Raw genomic sequence first — 21,406 nt, 5'->3', positions numbered from 1 at the left:
TTTTCGAATTTACATTTACTAAGGCTTGTGATAAAGGGAATACTTAAAAGAGCTGTCATTAAATAGTTGAATGTATTATGTGTTATTAGATGCATGGGATAAATTTGTCCATCTGACTTTTTTATTATTTTCTGTCATATGTTAAAAACTGCTCCCTATTTAAGCATGTTACTTTGCAGCATCAAAATAGCATAGATAAAGTGACATAGAATTGAACGAGGAAATTAGCTTGGCTAATCTTCCCAAATAAGCAAAGAATGGGTGCAAGAAAATTTGTTGCACAACTTTCCTTCTGTGTGACTCCATTCTATACATGTTTCAGACTGAAGCATTTTCTGCAGCAGTAAATGCTGTTGCTATGAGGAATCTGTACAATTGGGATGTGGCCATGGATTTCAAAATTCTCCCAAGTGTCTGCATGGTGGAAAACACTTTTTTCCCTTTACTTGCAAAAATACTCATTCCCAAAGTTATTTAGAGATATTTGATAGGAATTCCCAATGTTTGGTTCTAGGCACCTTTGGACAGGTGAGGAAAAAAATAATGGCCAGGGACCATTCTCTCGAAATTCTGCAGATTATGAGGAAAGTTTTTTATTACTATAGGGCAGGGGTGTCAAACTCAATTTCATGGAGGGCCGCATCAGCATTGCGGTTGCCCTCGGGGGCGGGTGGGCATGGCCAGGGTGGGTGTGGCCTACTGGGTGGGCATGGCCAGCTCTACATCGTTCGCATCAAGGGTGCCTATGGGGACCTGGGCAGGAGTGGGACAGATCTGAGGGTCTCTGGCAGAAGGAGGGTCTCTGGGCCAGGGCCAAGGCAGTGGGGGCCGTTCCCTCACTGTTTCCAGGATGGCTTCGCGGGCCGCATGAAACCATTTCGCGGGCCGGATCTGGCCCCCGGGCCTTGTGTTTGACATGTCTGCTATAGGGTTTTATCTTTGAAGATAGCCTCAGTATATTGGGTATTCAGAAAGTTCTGCTGGCTCTGATGGGTTATCTGTGTCTATCTTATTTAAAGGAGATTTTGATATGACGTTAGGACAACAGTTCCTACAGCTTTGTGGTAAATCTGAAAAAAAACATGTTAAGAACATTGCAATGTCTAGAGCATTTGGATATAGTTCTGGACACTAGCCAAGTCAAGATTTTTCTGAATACAAAGGTTGGGCAGGTTGGTATCTTCTATTCTGACATACAGCTGATGTATATAATGGATTGTGCATGCATTCAGAGTATAATGAGATAACAAGGTCTGGTGTCTTGGTTATCAGAATCAAGAAAAAGGGTTTTGAAAGAAGTGGCAATAATTAGTTCTAAGCCTCATCCATTCATTATTTAGAAAGTAAATTGGACTTCATTTGGGGGATTTCCCTTTTGAGCTCTTCTTGCACATTATGTAAGTGTGGTTAGGAAAATATGATGAAAGTGTATGCAAGTTGGGAATACAACCACCACCACAGGGGCATTAAAGCACATTCAGAGGTTGGAGCTTCAGCAACTTTTAGACCAATTCTTTTAATAGAAAAGATTTGTAGAAATGTGATTTGGAAGTCAGTACATATCTACTAAACATTATAAAACCAATAAAAGTACAAATGGGTTTTCCCGTGGTAATGCAGTCAGCATTTTAGAAATCTTCCTGAGAGGATATTGCTCTGATATATCCTCAGGTTAAGAAATGTACTCCGTTTGTAATCAACTACTCCTCGAAGAATTTTTTCTTACATATTATTTCCAGGGCAACATCCCATGTGTATTGGTAGATTTGATTTCTGCTTCCTAAGTAAAGTTTTATTCTATAATATTTGATCCATTTTAACTGAACAATAGTGTTTTGTTTCTTCTTTGTTTTTAGATGATTTTCTGTTAACAAAATTCAATAAACATTCTCTATACTTTTGCATCCAAGCTATTAATATAAATTTTGAAGAGTAGGGCTGAATGTTAGCATCTATTCAATGCTTCATTCCATGCATGAAAATTTTTGAGCTACTAGTTACTGGCATTCATCCCACATTCAGCTAGCTTTCTAATTAGAATGCTATATTTTATGGTAGTCTGCTCAGGTGTGTACTAATATCAAGATAAGTTGTTATGTACAGCACTCCCATGATATATTAGGAAGATTATCTACAGTAGTTCTTTAAAAATTGATCAAGTTAGTTCATTATGATTTCTCTATTAATTATTATGATATGGCCAGACCACTAGCAAGTTCCTTCAGAATTCTAAAATGCAACTGATGCAATCTGGAAATTCAAATAAGTATTCTCTGACTGTGGAATCCCAATTTTGGAATCCTACTTCTTATTCTGTTCATGTGCTTTTTATTATTCTTAACCTCCTTTGGCAACTTCATTCTGAGGTTAAGCTTTCCTGACTTCAGGTTTCAGGACATTTATAAGTATTTGTCAAGGATATGACTTAGCCTTTTTTTCCTATGTGTGTCTCTTTTTTTCCCTCCAAATTAAGATATATATTTTTTTGTGCAGCCATATTGATTTCTTCTGTCTTCCTTCCCCACATGTACTGGAATTGTTTGTAATTATGCTTTAATATCTTCTTTCTTAGGAACTCCTTTTTTAGGAATTCTTGCCTTTTAATGCCTTCCCCCCCCCCATCCCATCCTTTGCCATGAAATTCTACCTATCATTGCACTTATTTTATTAACATTATTTTTAAAATATATATATATATGTTGAACTTAAGCCAGCTTTCATTTCTCCCACAATCAAGAATCCCCGCATTACATTGTCAATTTCATGCCCCCCCCCCCACCCAATGTTCCTTCTTTTTCCACATCATTGATTGAGTATTGCAGGACAGAATAAAGTCAGGCATAGCCAATAATCTTGTGACTTCCTCAGTTGTGTGAAGGTAAAAATAGTCACATAGGAATTCTTATTTGGCAGAACTTTTCTCCCTTCAGAATCAAGGCACTTAGCACACGCATGCACACATCCAACTCTATTCATGCCTATTTTGCTTTTGGAAAGCATGTCTGGTACTCATATCTGAAGATGTCCTGGTATCTTGAATTGTTCTACTATACATAGAAGCCTATATAAAAACCTAGCATGACCTTATCAAAGTTAGGTGCATAAACGACTAGTTAGAATCTTCTGCCCCTGCCACATGCAATTTTCAAGGGTATCTGGAAATACCTAACACATTCAGTCAGTCATGGTTGGTGAAGAAACAATAAGTATAGCTTTATCAAAAATGAAAAAGGGAGGATTTACAAGCTTAACAACACAAAAGAGAATAAAGACTTTTATATGAAATTAGAAAAAAACAATTGTACCATAATAACTACTGTGTTATCTGCTACTAACCTCTAGCAAGAAACATTCGTGATTCTTTCTTCAAAAGTTCAAAGTATTGGCTATGATCTCTTTTGTAAATACACTGGATTATTTGGGATTAACATTTTAGGCAAGGGGCACCCACTTACCAGGAAGTGACCAAAGCTCTCCAGCTACTTTATGTAATTGAACCTACAAGACCAGCATAGCCTTCTAATCTCAGATTAGTTTTTTATGCCAAACATATGTTTATTTCAGGCAATGAGAGAAATCCTGATATGGTGTTCATTAGTAACCAGTCTGCATTCAGAAAGCTGTGCATTGGAAGCCAATGCTTTCTACCTGATAAACCACTTTCCTTATTTAACACTGTAAGTTGTAGATTTTCACTGTATATTTGGGTCAGAATGAATCCCTGCATACAAACAGTTTATGGAATTAGCTGTTTTGTGTCCAGTATGTCATCCCCCAACACCATTATTTGTTTTAGCTCTTTGGGAAAATGTGGGTGCGTGCTATGTAGCAATTTTTCAAACACAGATATAGAAATATAATTCAGCTCTGCATTTTTCTGGGCTTGCTGAATTCTCTTGCCATTTAATTGTTCAGCCTTTTCCCTAGCCACTACTGCCCTCTATTCTATTGTATATGCCTGTATACTGATTGTGATGTTATTGCTGATACTGTGCCTTAAAATCATTTTTATAATTCCTCTTCTGCTCCATTTTTTAATGGAAATGTGGATTCCTTATTTTGTAACTTTTTTTTCTGACATACCGGTAATTTTGTTAATGAAGAAAGTGGTTTCCTGGACTACTGACTGTATCCTTAACATATTACTATATATGCATTTTGTTAGAGCGAGCTTCTGTTACTAGCAGCTTTCAGGCATCCCGAAACTTTCTGGAGAGTTTTTATCCTTTTGATTTTTCTTTAATCTCTTCCACTACTCCCTTGTAAGCATTCTTTTTTGTTTGCTATATAACATATGTCACTAGTTTGGGAGGTCATGCCAGCAGACAGAAACTTCTGAAAGTCTTAAATACTTTTAAGCTTTCAATATTATTTTCCTCCATAAAACTGGTTAGACTGTCTTGGATAAAATTTCAACAAGGTATTTTGACTAATATGGCAAACCATATTGTAGGATCCATTTGATTTATTGCTGATTCAATGGAATTGTTTTCCTACTTTTATGAGACAATTTTTCATCACTGTTAACTGAACTAGCTATTTTACCCATCTCTGTGAAATAGAAGCCAGGAAAAATAAGTTGTTAACTTCTAACTATGTTTTCTTGAATATTCAGTTGCACAGTCAAACAATTTACTTTCTCCATGGACTCTGATTCTCTTGGTACTTCTTAGCTCGTGCTCATGTTTATAATTTGTTTAATGTTTTTAATAATGATGATAATGGTTTTAATTATTGCTGTACACTGGCCAAAGCCACTGGCAATATAAATTAGATACTTAGTAGGTAAGTAAGTAAGAATAAATGAATGAATATGGAGTAGGGGAGGGTTGCCGCCTAAAGGTTATAGAATATTCTTGAATGGTTCTATCTAGAATGCATGTGAATGCCAAATGACAACTGGAAAAAAACAGTTAAAAGTCAGCAACTGGTTCATTCCATTCTCTAAAAGCCATAAACCCAACTTCTAATAGCCACTTTCACTAGAATATATTTTTATGATCAGCTACCTTTGGTTTTTACTATTTAACCTGATTTTAATATTGTTGTCTTCCAAAGCCTTTATGACTTAAACATTATCGATATAGACAAAATTTTAGAATTTCGTTCATCTTTTGATTCTTTGTCATGTTGCCGTCTGTACCTCTATGTATTTTCAAAGAGATTTTGCCTTTTTTTGTTATGTTTCATACAGACAATTGTATATTATTACTGGTATGAATGATGCAAGAGATACTAAATGAACTTTGGGAATACCACAGATAATATGAAAAGGTGGTTAATTATTTTACAGCAAAATATGTCAACTTTATGTTTCTTTAAAAGGGGAGAAGTGATAACTCTTTAGAGAAAAATAGCCATTTAAGGACTTATTTGTCTTTGAGAATCAAGCCAGGAGAAAGATTCCTAATCTTACAATTTCAAGATTGTTGCCCTCCCCTGAGCTTATTCATTACATTATATTACCCAAAAGATACCTGTGATGCTCTGATGCCTAATCTCTTAAATATAACATCACACCAAGAGAAAATGAATTGTCATATCTGTTAACACCTCTACACTATTATACGGTGTTTTAGATTAATTACTGTTTAAAGCTGTAAATACAGACTTGTTATATACAAACACAATTCCCAAAGGTTCCGCTTTAAACATCTGCTAATGCAACAAGGATTTTACACAATATGTCAAGCCAGTCAGTTAATTTCTAAAGAGAAAGAAAACACAAAAAAAGACCCTGATAGGTTTTTATTTCAGGGTTGTAATACTGATAAAGAAACAGCATGATGGAGAGTGAGGTTGCTTGATCCTCTGCTGTGCATTGACTCTAGCTAAATTCAGCACTTTGATGTGAGTCCATGCAATATATACACAAAACTGTTCACTACCCATAGTCCACTCAGCTGAGACCTGTTTCCAAATTGCTTCCTACCTCTTATACTTTGCATTGTCTAGAACAGGAAGAAAGTACCTGTTTTTTTTCTCACAGCATAGAAACATTTATTATAGCCTTTAATGATCTATAGGAAGATGGAGACTCAGAACAGCAGAGAAAATTGAACATTATTTTTGCTTAACTGTTTCATTAAAAAATGGTTCCTTTTGGCAGCTGCCGTTATGATTTTTTTCAGAAATCATTGGGCAAACTAGGAAAGATATTTTCTGATGTAGAGATCAGCCATGAGAAAATCTTATCTTTTTAAAAATCAACATCTAAATGCAAACTAATAATAACGTTATTTTATTAGGCATAATTTATTCTGTACCCTTATAATAATAAATATAGTTTTATAGGTGAGCAGAAAGCAAAAGTAACTACATAAAGTACTTAAATTCTGCCAATCCTGGATACCTTAGACAGCCCATTTGATTTTACGCTAACCTCTCTTGCAAATGTAACTGAGCTCATATCACAAAAAAGGAAATGTGTTTCATTTTGGCTTAAGGTTTTGTGCAATGAACCCAACCAGTTGTGATTTATTCAGCAATAAATCGTGACTTAGATATGATGTGTGAACACAATAACAAAACATAACTGGGAATCTTACTATCATACTACTTCTATATTTTATTGGAATCATGTCATAAATTAAACTGCATGTGGAACCCTAGCAGGAGCTGCAGTTGTAGTTCTGGAGAGAGAAGATTAGTTACAAGGAGCTGAAGTGTGAGAAACATTCATTATACTATCTCATTTTAAAGGCAATATTTTTGAATTTATACTGAAACAGCAAACGTTCACTGATCATCCCCAAAAGTTCGTATTCTCCTGGATTACCTGCCAATAATTTAGCTTATGCCAGAATTTAGAAAGTATTTATGGTATTGGAACCTGTGCTAAACTGATATCTTGGGCAGGAGCAAATGGGCTCAATGGAAACTCATTTGAGGGCCCAGGTGCTTACCACCTGTTTGGCTCTGTTCCCAAGGCTGCTGTAGGTTCCCTGTGAGATTAGAGTATACCAGCAAGATGAATGTTCCACTTATGAGAAAGTAAGTGGCATTAGAAGTGAAAATAGATACAGTCAGCACAATGTGGTCCTTGAATATCTCCCTAACAAGGTATGAGCTTGTGGGAACATCTGTAGCCCTTCAGTCCTGCTGGGCTGCCGCATTGCAAAAGGGATTTGTTTTCTTGGAGGGTTGACCAAACAATGCCAGGAGTGCATGTACATGTCAAGAGTGCTCCCAGCTTAAGAGAGAACTTTTATAAAATGTTTTATAGATGGCATTTAGATCCTAAAAAGCTTGCAAGTATGTATCCGAACTATCAGCCAAAATGCTGGAGGTGTGGTGGTGAAGATGCAACATATTTTCACATATGGTGGACTTGTAAAAAGGTCAAGGCTTTTTGGATAAAAAATTGGTGGAATATGCAGAAGATCTTCAAGCAAAAGATAAAGTTTTGTCCGCAATTCTTTTTGTTGGGTATAATTACAGATGCTACTGTTGTGGACACTAAGTTGATGTTAAATTTAGTTACAGCAGCAAGACTTTTAATAGGTCAGTATTGGAAGAAGGAGGAACTGCCGACTATAGAAGAATGGACTTTAAAGGTTTCTGACCTGGCAGAAATGGCAAAGATTTCGGCTTATTTGAAAGATCATTCGCAAGAACGTTATATTATGGAGTGGGAAAAATGGATTGAATATATCCAGAAGAAATACGGGACTAAAAAGTTTCACCTAGCATTTGAATAAGTCTTCCTTTCTTTTTTCTTTTTTTTATATATGTAATATTAATATTGCTTGTAGTTATTTTATATGAGCTAGAGAGTGATAGATTTAAGAATTTATTGTTGGTAGCATATGGATGTTTATGATTGTTCTTTGTTTTTATACCCTGTACTTAGCTCTGGGAAGTCGGGGGGGGGGAGGGGTAGGGAGGGATAGGTTGGGGAGGGGGAGGGGGGGATTGTTAAAGATAAAATGTATTTTAAAACTTTTCAATAAAAAAAAAGAGTGCTCCCAGCATGATTACCCAAAGCAGGTCCCCAGCTCCTAGTCCATGCACCGGCACCAGGTCGCGGCATGCCAGAAACTGGTCCACAGCCTCTCTCCATGGAACTGGTGCCTGAAAGGTTGGCGTGCTGCTGACCCAAAGTATAAAAAACATCGCCCAGGTAAAGCAAACAGACCTCTCAGCAGCAATGTAGTAAGATGCCAAAGACAGATGATCCCTTTAGTAATCACCAAAGGCATCAATACATGCTACAAGGGAGAAGACAATGGAACAACTCTTTTGCTAAGAAACCACATAGGAAGAATTAATGAAGTGTGCAAACTATTGTACAATATTCTTAATTTCACATAGCAAAACAATGCTTAGGATCATCCAACAGAGCTCTGAGGAAAAGCAAATGCCAAATGTTTATGCTGCCTGAGGATAATTATTGTGATACAGCCTAGATAATTGGGAAAGCAAAGGTTGATGTGTTTTTCATTAATTATAGAAAGCTAGATCAAGCTGTGGAATGGTCTTAGGAAAATGGGAATCCCAGAGCATTTACTATCCACATGTGAAATCTATACACGACAGAAATCCACAGACCAGAGAATATGGTGAAATAGACTGGTTCCAGGCTGGCAAAAGAGTAAGACAGGTCTGTATACTACAGTATCTACTTATTTATATGACCTATATGCTGCATATCCATATGTTGAGAGGCTGGATCAGAAGATGCATGTGGCTTAAAAACTGGAGAAAGAAGATCATGAACCCTTGCTGTGCTGATGGCACTGCTCTGATATCTGAAAATGCAAATAATCTCCAAGCTCTAGTGGAAGTCAAGGACAAGTGAAAAATGAAACTCAGTTTAAATATGAAGAGGATCAAACTAATTAGAACAGGTTCAGCAACCAGACTAAAATTGATAATGAAGATACTGAACTGGTGGTTTGTTTCTACCTTCTGGATCAACTGTCAACAATAAAGGAACAGCAATTAAGAAATATGCTACCTGAGACTTCCGATTTGCTGACAGGGCTGCCATGGATGTCTGGAAGGCAAGCTCTGTCTTCGCGTCCAGTTTCACTGGGGGCCCCTGGAAAGGGTCGAAAGTCGCCCTGTAGGTGTGACCAGCAAGGAAGGGGTCACAGGAGGCGGTAGCCCTTCCACTCGATCTGGGGCAGCCCTCCAAACTGGCCATAGCAATATGGCTCATCATACAGCTGAAGTCACACTACCAGGCAATTATAAAGCAGTGTGGATGAGATTGAGTGAGATCTATCTCTCTTAAATCCTAACTATCTTTTTTACCTGCATAAGCTGCTTAAAGTACTTTCTCCCCTGTGGAGAGGGAAGGGAGATTTTATCCCTCCCTCTAGAAACAGCAGCGACTGACTATCCAGGGGAGTTTAAAACGTTGAAAGAATATCTTGATCCTAATTGGAATTTTTTTTAAAGTTTGTGGACTAAAAGATTTTCTATTCTTACTGAAGAGGTGGGTTTTTACTTACAAAAAAGAAGCAAAACCAAAAAGATTATAAAAACTTTGGACTTAAAAGAAAACTTTAAATGATAGGGGCGACATCTTGTGGCTAAACCTGATAATTCAACTTGTTATTGGTTAAAAGAGACTTGGCAAATAGCCCAGACAATAGTTATGATTTATGTAACCTTGAGATACTAGCTGTGAGAAGCCCAGCTGTGTTCCATATTCAGTGACAATTTTTTTTTGCATTCTCTGATTGTAAAACTTTTAGCCTAAATATACTACTAAGAAAATATGGATGAAGATCAGAAACATGTTGAAAGCATTTCATCAAACTATTCTTACAGCCACTGATGAAATAGGAGGTTACAGAAAAGAACAAGAAGTCAGCCCAGATACACGAACTCAAACTTTGATTATAACTAAAAAATCAACTATACAGAATATAATAGAAAAAGTTGAACAATTAAATATTATGACAGAAGATTCAACTGATCAACAAACACAGTCAATGGAAAACCTAGAAAAGGGACTGACAATATGGAAAAAGGAAAAGACTTTCTATATAAATCAGAAGGAACCTGAAGATCAAGAAGAAGAACAGATAGAAGAGAAAATAAACAGTTCAGGACAACTACATTGAGATGGAAAAATAGAGAGATGATTTGTTAGTCCTCTCAAAAAAAATGGCGACCGGATGGTTTTTTTCTATGTCAAACAATATACATAACAACACAGGGAGATTTGTTTGATGACTCAAAAGCACGGAAATGGAAGACAATTTGGCAAAGAAAGAAATCTAGAATAAGACTGAAGAAAATTGGGGTTTTCACTTATTCATGAGAATTAAAATAGAATATGCTCAAATAGATAATATGTGTATTTAGAATATTAGATTATGTTATGAGTTGAGATAAAGAAAATTTTGGTCATTGAAAACATAGAAGTATAAATATTAACAGTTAAATTTGAACATTAATATGCTTATAAAGGTCAAATGTAAAGGTAATTAAGATACGTATAAGCTAAAAATCTATCGAATAATAAATATGCTTTTACTTAGCGGTAATAATAAAAATTATTAGCTTAAATATGAGATAGTAGATATTAAGAGAAAAAGAGAGGAAGTATTAAATGTTGAAATAAGAGAATTTTTGGTTACTAAATTTTAAGATATTTGGAAATTACCAGAAAATAAGAATATTATATTGTATTGTTAATTAGTTGATGTAAGATAGTGAGAATTCAAATAGATGAGACGTGTATCCTGAACATTAGTTCTTGGGATGAATTGTGATAAAGGGAATTGGGGTTATTTAAATCTTGGAAATTATAAATATTAAACATTAAATTTAAATATTAATGGGAAACTAAAAATTGGGAAAAACTAACCAGGACATTGATTGTCTAAAAAGATTGAATGTTAAAACAACTAGGTCTAGGATATGTATAAACTAAAAATTATTGATAAATGTAAGAGTTATTTTTTATTTAATCAATATAATAAGAATTGTATTAATTCAAATATGAGACAGTAAATAACAAGGGGGAAAGAGAGGAAATATTTAATGTAATAGTTTGAGATCTGTACTAAAGATATTTGTATGTTCTTGAATTTTTGACCAACTCAGCCGCCACTTTGCTTTTCAAACACACAGACACACACATATATATATGCCACCCACTAATGGTAGAGTAGTAATGAAGCCCCTGGATAAGATAGATGCTGTGATATGTCTATGCCTACGTAGATTAAAATGGTGCAGACAACAGTTTTCTGACAATTAAAATTACTTCAAAGAATCAGAATAGAAAATGTATGGACACTGGGTGTCAAAAAAGATTCATGAGAAGATTATGGTTCAGCAAGGAAACAAATGGATCATTGAACAAATCCAGAGTTCATAAATAACTAGGCTCAATTTATCATACTTTGAACGCATTATGCAAAGCCCTAGTACTGTGGAGAAGATTATAATGTTGGGAGAGGTAGGAAAAAAGAGAGCGAGAGAGCATGACCAGCAACAAGGTGGATAGATTCAATTACATCAGTGATGGATGCAACATTGGAAGACATGAAGGACCAAGTTAGAAACAGAACATCCTGGGGGGAAAATCTGTGGTTGCTAAGAACAATTACCAAGATGATGGTACATAATCATCAATATTTAAGTACAGAAAATTGTCCTTTCCACATTAGTAAGTTTGTCAGTTGCAAGAGGACAAAAATAGGGGAGGGGATCTCCTACTTGCAAGCACCCCAGAGACATCTGGTTGGCCTCTGAGCATTTAGGTCTTAACCTGCTCAACGAAAGCTGTGCTATCAATGCTTTCATATAAGCTCATTAATTTTCAGCTTATTCTGCAACATCTTGCCTCCTGGAAACATATTTACCTCATCTCTTGCAAACTTATCCATCTCTGTCTCAAAAGCAATTCTGTCTTTTTCTTTTAACCATCCCTTTCCTACTTTTTTTATTGCCCTGCCCCAATACTGTATATAAAATTGCACTCAGAGAACCTTACTCTGTACATCAGATGTTATAGCCATAATCCACAAAACCTAATACATTCATAAAAATATTAGCTTTTAAGGTGTTAAAATTTGACGTAGGTCAACAGAACTACTACTCTGGGGAGTCTTTTAAACTTTATTGCATGAAGAACTATAACCAACTAGATCTGTTAATATGTTTAAAGTATTTATGCACCACCTACAGCAGGGATGTCAAACTACTGGCCCGTGGGCCAGATGCATCATGCGGAAGCTGCGCCCACCCTATTGCCGGCAATAGCAAAACTGTCCTGATACGTTGTGCAACATCACGTGACGTCGTGAGTTTGACATGTCTGATGTACAGTATATACATGCATGCAGGTACATAAAATGCAGAAAAACAAGGCTATACGAAATGCAGGAAAAGAGCAATCGAAAGATAGAGCCAGGAAATAAGAGCAAAGGAAAGGAAGCAACATGATTCAAATATTACCATTTGCTTTTTTTAAACAAAACTAAATCCAATTCTTTCCTACTTCCCTTATTAAGGTGGTAAAATAAAAAAGTTTAAGGGTGATTGGGAAGGTGTTTGGCATGTTTTGTATGTTTTGAAAATATACAAGAAATTATCCCAAAATCTGAGCAGCAGACGGTGGCTTCATGGCCTAAATGGGATGTTCAGATCAGATGTTGCTCTTATCACGTCACTAAAAATGTATGAATGTGAGATGTGTTGTAGCACGTCTATGGATAGAAAGTGCATGATCCTATGAATAGGTTTGAACTGTGGAATCTTTGCAAATGTTGAAGGTGGGTGACTGAGTTTGATAAGTGGCATATGATGAAATGAAAGCATTGGTAGAAATAAATAGAATGGATATTCAGAACTGATCAAAGGAATAAGAGTGGTCAATCTGTCCAATTGTCAGTGTAAACCATAATCTTAAGCAGCAGGGCAGCAGGCCTTGACATGTTAAACAATCAGAATTGGATAGACAAGTTCCATTAGATCCCTTTCAAGATAAAAGATCTAGCCCAACAAGATTCCTGATTTTGGAAGAACTCCACTGTAGGAAGACTGCAGATTGTACCTCTCACCATATTATCCATTTTTGCGATAATCAGAGATGATTAGGCCAGTTGGATAAAGATTCTGTTAAAATTAAAGAAATCTGCTCTGAACATCTTTAGCAAAAAATGCTTTGCCTAGGTTTTTACTTTGTTATTTTGTGCTTTGTGTTTAATAAAAGGCTGTAGTTTCTTATTCTTATAAGTCACTACATCAAGCAGAAACTGATAAAAATGGGGAAGTATTTAGTGAGAGTGTCCTCCTCAGATACAATTGTCTCTAGGTCACGTTTCTTTAAGCCCTTCAAAGGAGCCAAAATCCCAGCTCTGGTGACAGTGTATAGTCTTCAATTGGAATAAAGCTCTCCTGTTCTTTGGTCTGATTCCCAGAGATTCTCCCAGTGCTTTCAATACAGTTCATTTCTGGCCATAAATATGTTCGTTTTCAAGGATATCTGGGTTTACGGAGTGAAACATACTTAAAGCAGTCAATGGGTTACTAATCCTAGATGTGACTAAAGCACAACAGAAAAGCACCATGTGCTGAGCTGAAGTAAACAAGAAAAAAAGAACTTCCCTTCAGTGTCTAATAGAATGAAGAATGAAAGATAGCAGAATTAGTGTGACTGAATGCTAAAGCATGTTGTGAGCTGTAGTACTGTACGTGAGGTTGTTTCATCATATAGAGTGTGGATGTGGACTGAATCACAATGAAGGATTGAGAGAAAGATGAAGAAAGTCATGGCTGAATAGAGTTTATAATAATCACCAAAAGAGGGAAGTTTCAAGAAGAAAAAGCAGTGATATGTTCATAAAAAAGGAGAAAACATCCATAAGAAGTGCCTTATACAACAAATTAAGTCCCATGAACCTACAAAGTCCTTGTGATTTCTAATTATTTATGTTGTATATACATTTAAAGTGAACTGTTCTGTGAAAGCTGAAACCAAGTCAGTATTAGTCTTTCAAGATATCGGTTCTTAAGTTTGAGATGCTTGGCGGTGATAGATATCAACCCTGGACTTTTTAAGTACAGTAAAATACAAATCCCAATAATTACTATAAACATATCCCACACAAGCAAACTATATATAAACATTAAAACAAAAAACAAAAACATACAATTAATGATTAATTTGTGACCCTTAACAACTTACTAAATTAGAGCTCCCAGCATCCTTCATTGCTGGTCATATTGCCTGAGGATGTTGGAAGCTGACCAGCTGCTTTCAGAAGCCTGCACATTTCTTCTTACTGTCCATTTGGGGATATGAAAATATTAAATACTACAACAAATAAGAGAAGTTAGTTTGGTGCAGTGCCTAAGAAATGCCAAACGGAGAAAGCTAGATATCAATCCTTCATCTGTCTTGAAACTCTGACTCTCTTTAATTTTCATATATGTAATATCACTGTCATGTTAGGTGAGTGCATGCAATCTGCCCTATATTCCTTAATCTGCAGAGAGTTATTGCTAAATAAATGCTTCTTGTTCCTTACAACAGGTCATGCTGCTGGAGCTAATTGGTGCAGGAGTCCAAGGATATCGATCTGCTGGTGTGCTCCCTGTTGCTACCATAAAGAATAGTGAATAAGAGCTTAATTCATACATTAATAATATGTTTGTTTTGTTTATCCCTACAACATTCTTCTAGAAAGTTGGACAAGGACTTATGAAGGAGGTGGAATAAAACCTGCTTTTGCCCTGCATTGAAACAGAATGATAAGTCTGAACTGGGTGCTTGATTGCTTCTGCATTCTGTCTCTTTAGGTGAATAATTTTGATTTCATACTGTACTTGAGATGGGGACTGTCTTATGTGCAAGGCAATGGTCACCGTAAAAATAGTAAAAGTTTTGATGAGAGAGTTGGAGTTAGAGAACCTATCTATGTTTAACAACTTACACTGGGCATGATTGATGATCAAAGGTACCCAGCAACCAGATTTTAAAGTACAGATGAATAAAGGCAGTTGTGTGTCTTTGTTTTGTTTTGCTTAGTGATTAGCTAAACCCAAACTGGAGGTGCTCAGTTTTCTATTATCCTGTGACTTTTTCCTAGGCAGCACTCTGTACTAAAAGAAAAATTCTAGAATAAAGATCTTAGAACTAGTGGTGGGATTCAAATATGTGAACAACTGGTTCTCTGTGTGGATGCTGCTTCCAGAAGTCCATTCTGGGCCTGGGCAACAAAAAATTGGCTACCGGTTCTGCCGAACTGGTGTAAACTGGTTGAATCCCACCACTGCTTAGAGTTTTTTTATAATTAACAATTGGTTTAATCTTATATTATCAAATAAAAGCCATTCATAAACTTCTCTTTAAATTCTAATCTGGCATATATACAAAAAATCCCGTGCTTTGGGGGGGGGGTTGCCCATTAAAAAAAAGACTAGAACTTGCTCAAATACAGGCAATATAGCTGATGCCGATACCATGCATTTCATAAAATGTTGCCTATTAAAAGTCTGAAAAGAAAGAATAAAATCCAAGTTATTGATGAGACAGAATTTTCATTTTTTTTCATTGCTATATTTGCTCCTTGCCTTGAGTCAGTGGGAAATAGCAAGGTCACAGAATATGGAAAAAGGGATGAAAAGAAGAACGTTTGGCAGAGAGAGTTTGGGTTAAAGAAGGCCAGACACTTTTGACATGATGTTTATTAAGAATCCTGCATCTCTGGTGCCCCAGGAAACAAAAATGAATAGATTTCTCCCACTCAGAAAAAATAACTTAGAAAGGGAAGCTCAAACCATTTAGACTGTTTTGTGAGTTTCTTTTTTATGGTGTCTTCATATAATAAATATTATTTTTGTTGTTAGTTGCGAAGTCATGTCCAACCCATTGCGACCACATGGACAACGTTCCTCCAGGCCTTCCTGTCCTCTACCATCTTCTGGAGTCCATTTAGGCTCACTCCTACTGCTCAAGTGACTCCATCCAGCTTTCTCCATGATCCAGCGTATGTTGGCAATTTGATCTCTAGTTCCTCTGCCTCTTCGAAATCCTGCCTGTACTTCTGGTAGTTCTCGATCCACATACTGCTGGAATCTAGCTTGTAGGATTTTAAGCATAACTTTACTAGCATGTGAAATGAGTGCAATGATGCGATAGTTTGAACATTCTTTGGCACTGCCTTTCTTTTGAATTGGAATGTAAACTGATCTTTTCCAATCCTGCGGCCACTGTTGAGTTTTCCAAATTTGCTGGCAAATTGAGCGTAGCACTTTTGCTGCATCGTCTTTTAAGATTTTGAATAGCTCAGCTGGAATACTGTCACCTCCACTAGCTTTGTTGTTGCTCAGCTTTCTTAAGGCCCACTTAACTTCACTTGTATAGTTCTTTTCAGACCCCGTCCGACGAATCACCCAAAGATTGAAACCGGAACGGGAGCTGGTTCTTCTAAGCTGTGTTTATTATCCGCATAAACGTTCGCTCAAAGACAAATGAAGTCAGCGTTGACTTTACAGCACAGTCAACGCTGTTAAATAACCGGCAAGGCTAACTCCCACCACCACACCCTTAATTACACCACCACGCCCCCACCCTACTTAAACCCCACCTCCCATGGTTCCCTCCTTTTGGCTCCCGTCCCACCACCAATGCAGCCGGTAAGTTACCCCCCAGCCTAAACCTCCCTCCTTTCCCCCAGAGTTCTGCCTTGACTCTTCTTTCCCCTCACCACCCCAGACCGCCGCAAGCTGCTCGCTAAACCCCTTCCCGGCCCACCGGTTGTCTCCGTCACCCCCTGACCCACCCAGGCACCCATTCTTGCCCTGCGGCTCGGGCGCTGGGCAGCCACCGCCTGGTTCTTCGTACGGCCCCTTCCCGGCCTGTAAGCAGCTTCTGGAGCCCGGCTGGCTGGTCCGCGGCCTCCCCAGCTGACAGGCGGCCCGCCGCTGCGCCGTTCTTCTCGCTGACCCATTCCCCGATCCGTCGGAGTAGCGTGGGCGTGGCCAACCGCCTCTGGAACCCGGCAGGAAGAGGCGAGGATGCCTGCGAACGACCCTGCGGCCTGGTAAGTTGCTCCGGGCGGTTACCGGGTCGCTGGGGAGGGCCGCGTGCTGACCCGGGCCTCCAGGTGACGACGGGCGACGGCGGGAGGCTTTGGGGCCTGGTGGGTTGCTGCAGTTACCGGAGTGCTGGGGAGGGCCGAATGCCGTCCTGGCCCTCCGGGAAACGACGGGCGCCGGCGGGAGGCTTCGGGGCCTGACGGGGTGCTCTGCGGGAGCCTGGCAGCCTGGTGAGTCACCCCGCGGCCCGTCCGAATGTCGGGCGTGCTCGGCCCGACATGCCGCCCCCCCTACCAAGGGTCCTCCTGCAGATGTAGAAAACAGGGTTATAGCATCATTCACTGTGCACACACCCCCATGACCCCCACCCCCCGGCCTGCCAGGGTGGGCTCGGTGGAATGCCCGGATCAAACGTGGAGCATGGACATCCTCCCGCGACACCCACGTTGCCTCCTCCACCGGGTACCCCTTCCACCGAAGGAGATATTGTAGGGCGCCCCTCCGCACTCTGGAGTCCAAGACCTCCTGCACCTCATATTGGTCGGCGTGAACCGGTCCGGGACCCCCCTCCCCTGCTGCCGCGGTAGCCGCTGGAGCAGGTTTCAGCAGGCTACTATGGAACACTGGGTGGACCTTACCCAAAAACTTAGGCAACCGCAGCCGCACCGTTACCGGGTTTACCACCTGCACCACCCGGAACGGCCCGAGGTATTTGGGTCCTAGCTTACGGCACGGGACCTGTAACCATAAATACTTGGTGGACAAGTAAACCAGGTCCCCCACCCGCGGTGTAGCAAAGGGTTTTCGGTTTTTGTCCGCCTGTGCTTTGGTCGCCAGGGCGGACCGATCCAACGCTTCCTTCGCCGCCCCCCAGGCAGCCGTGATTTGACGCATCCAGTCAAGCGGTGAGCACGGAGACGCCTCTTCCTGAGGGCATTCACTGAAGGGAACGAACTCGTGACCAGTGACCACCCGATATGGAGAGAAGCCAGTACTACTGTGAACTGCGTTATTGTATGCGACTTCAGCAAGCGCTATCAGGTCTACCCAGTCCGTCTGCCGGAAAGAAACATAGCTCCGTAAATAGCGTTCAACAGCAGCGTTGGCTCGTTCTGCAGCCCCGTTGGTGCTGGGATGATAGGCGGTACTCAATCCCTGGGACGAGCCGATATGACGCAGGAACTCTCTCCAAAACTGGGCTGTGAATTGCACCCCTCTATCCGAAATCACACGCCGCGGCACTCCATGCAGTCGGTATACTTGCGTGAGGAACAACCAAGCTAAGCGACGGGCTGATGGTAACCCCTTACACGGGACAAAGTGTGCCTGTTTAGAAAACAGGTCAACTACTGTCCAGATAACGGTGTGACCCTTACTCTCTGGGAGGTCCACAACGAAGTCCATGGCGATGTCCTGCCAAGGCCGGGTTGGGTCAGCTACCTGTTGCAACAACCCCAAAGGCTTCCCAACTTGGGGCTTTGTAGTGGCACAAATATGGCAACGCCGTACGTACTGCTCGATGTCACTCTTCATGCGAGGCCACCAGAATTGACGACGTGCCAGATGTAAGGTTTTCACAAACCCGAAATGTCCCGCCTGTTTGGCGTCGTGACACCCATGCAGAACGCGTGGCCGCACGGTTTCGGGCACATACAGTCGTGTTCCATGCCACGCTAAACCGTCCCGCATAGTCAATAGTCCCGGATTACTCCGCAACCAGGCATCCTCCTGCAAGGTTCTTTGGATGGCCTGGTTCAAATTCTCCTCCGATACCTGTCTAGCACTCTCCGAACCAATCCCCTCGGTTGCCAGTGTCGGGATGAGTGCCTGCACCACCTCCTCCCTCTTGCTGTCAAACTGAGGCATGCGCGACAAGGCATCTGCCAGAAAGTTCCGACCCCCCGGCACATACTTCAGCACAAAACGGAAGCGACGGAAGTATAAGGCCCATCGGACATGTTTAGGCGACAAGCGACGAGGGGTTTGTAGGGCTTCCAGGTTTTTATGGTCCGTCCACAGTTCGAACGGACGGGAGGCCCCCTCCAGAAGATGTCGCCAGGTTTCCAAAGCCCAACGGACCGCATAAGCCTCCTTCTCCCACACCGGCCAGGCCCGTTCGGTGGGAGTCAGTTTCTTAGAGGCATAAGCACACGGCTGCAGGACCCCGGCACTGTTCCGCTGAAGGAGGACGGCCCCAAGAGCAACATCGCTCGCATCCGCCTGTACGACATAAGCCAGCTTGGGGTCGGGATGTCTCAAAACGGGCTCTTTAGCAAAGAGGGACTTCAGTTCCTCGAACGCCCGCTGACACGCGGTGGACCACTCCAATTTCAACCCCGGACGCGGGCGTGTCTTCAACTGTCGTGTGCGCAGTAGATCTGTTAACGGCAGGGCGATAGCTGCGAAACGTGGGATGAATTGTCTATAGAAGTTGGCAAAGCCAAGGAAACTTTGCAACTGTCGCCGAGTCTGCGGAGCCTGCCACTGTTGAATGGCTTGTACCTTTTTAGGGTCCATCTCCACCCCCGCCGCCGATATACGATACCCAAGGTAGTCCAGCTGGGCCTTATGGAACTCACACTTGGACAGTTTAACATAGAGCTGCGCTTCCAGCAGTCTTGACAACACCTGCCGCACAAGAAGCACATGCTCCTCCAATGTGTCCGAGTAAATCAGGATGTCGTCCAAGTATACCAAAACACCCCGATACAGGAACTCATGCAGGACCTGATTGATCAATTGCATGAACACAGCGGGAGCTCCCTGTAGGCCAAATGGCATCACTCGGAACTGAAAACTGCCAAGAGGACAATTAAATGCGGTCTTCCATTCGTCCCCGGCTTTGATCCTCACCCGGTAATAGGCTTCCCTGAGGTCCAACTTGGTGAATACCCGGCCTGTCGCCAAATGGGCCAGCATGTCCTTCATCAAAGGAAGGGGATAGAGGTGCTCCACGCACACCGCATTAACCCCCCGGTAGTCCACACACAAGCGCAAGCCCCCATCCTTCTTTTCACGAAAAAGAACTGGCGCCGCCACCCGGGATCGTGCTGGTTGAATAAATCCTCTTTCCAAGTTCTTATCTATGTACCGCCGTAACTCCTGCATCTCTTTTGGAGACATGGCGTACATACGGGGCTTAGGTAGTCTGGCCCCAGGTTCGAACTCAATAGCACAATCCGTTGGCCAATGGGGTGGTAACGAATCACACTCCCGCTCATCGAAGACGTCCATTAAATCCGAGTAGTCCCGGGGTACATGCACCTTTGAATCATCCGTGACCCCGCAAACCTTCTCCCGCGTCCCCGTGTCCTCCGTCCCCAGGAAGGAATGGTGGAGAGGGGGCTCGGGGCCCAGACCCACCCGAAGATGACGACTACCCCCCTCCCACCAAATCGTGGGGCCCCATTTATCAAGCCACGTAAGGCCCAGAATAAGAGCTTCAGTCATAGAGGGCACCACAACAAAACGCAAAACTTCCCAGTGGGCCCCCAATTCCAGCTGGACAGGTTCGGTGACGTGGGTGATAGGAGCCCCCCCAAGGAGCGACCCATCCACTTGTTGGAAACGCAGAGGGGTTACCAGTCGTTGCAACCGGATACCCACTGCAGCCACTGTTTTCCGGTTGATAAGACACCGGGTGCTCCCCGAATCGACCAAAGCCCTAACCGCCCGCCTTTGCCCAGACACGGGGCTCACCAACACCACGGGGAACACAAAAGGGCACACCGGAGCGCTTACCATTGGATCATCCTCCAGCTCCAGATCCTCAAGGTCTTCCGTCGGCACGGTCTGGGTAGTTACGGGCCCGGTTGCCAAAGGAGGTGTTGTGTCCTGACGGCTGTCGTCAGCGGCTTGATATGCAGTTCGGGACCGCTCCGAGGTCTTCCTAGCAGGCAAAGCCCGTGTCGAAGTTGCTGAAGGAACCATCCCGGCTGGCGGGAGCGGGCATTCAACCGCCCGGTGACCCGGCTGGTCACATCGGAAACACCTAATACCAGGACGTGGTGGTGGTACAGGGTTGGCCTTGGCCACCGGCAAGCCGGGCCGCTCCTCCACCTTCACCCTTTCAGCCGGCCGCCGGGCCCCGGTCACCCCCTCAGACCTTCCTCGAGTATCCTGCAAGCCAATGTCCAGCTCAATAGCCACCCGGAACCAGTCCTGCAGACGGGCCGGAACCCCTCTTACCACACAAGCTCGTCGCAAAGCACTATCCAGTCCAGCCTTAAAGTGGTGCACAAGAAGGCGTTCAGGCCATGACCGTAGCCTCCCGGCCACCTTCCGGAACTCCCCAACGTAACGTACTGCCGGTCTTCCTTGTTGGCGCAGATCCAATACTTCGGCCTCGGCACGGAGCACCCGTGAGATATCCTCAAAACGGGCCCGTAAAGCCTCC

This window comes from Vipera ursinii (assembly GCF_947247035.1).
Source record: "Vipera ursinii genome assembly, chromosome: 2".
NCBI lineage: Eukaryota > Metazoa > Chordata > Lepidosauria > Squamata > Viperidae > Vipera > Vipera ursinii.
The sequence above is the reverse complement of the archived record's forward strand: the minus strand, read 5'-3'. Positions refer to the sequence as shown.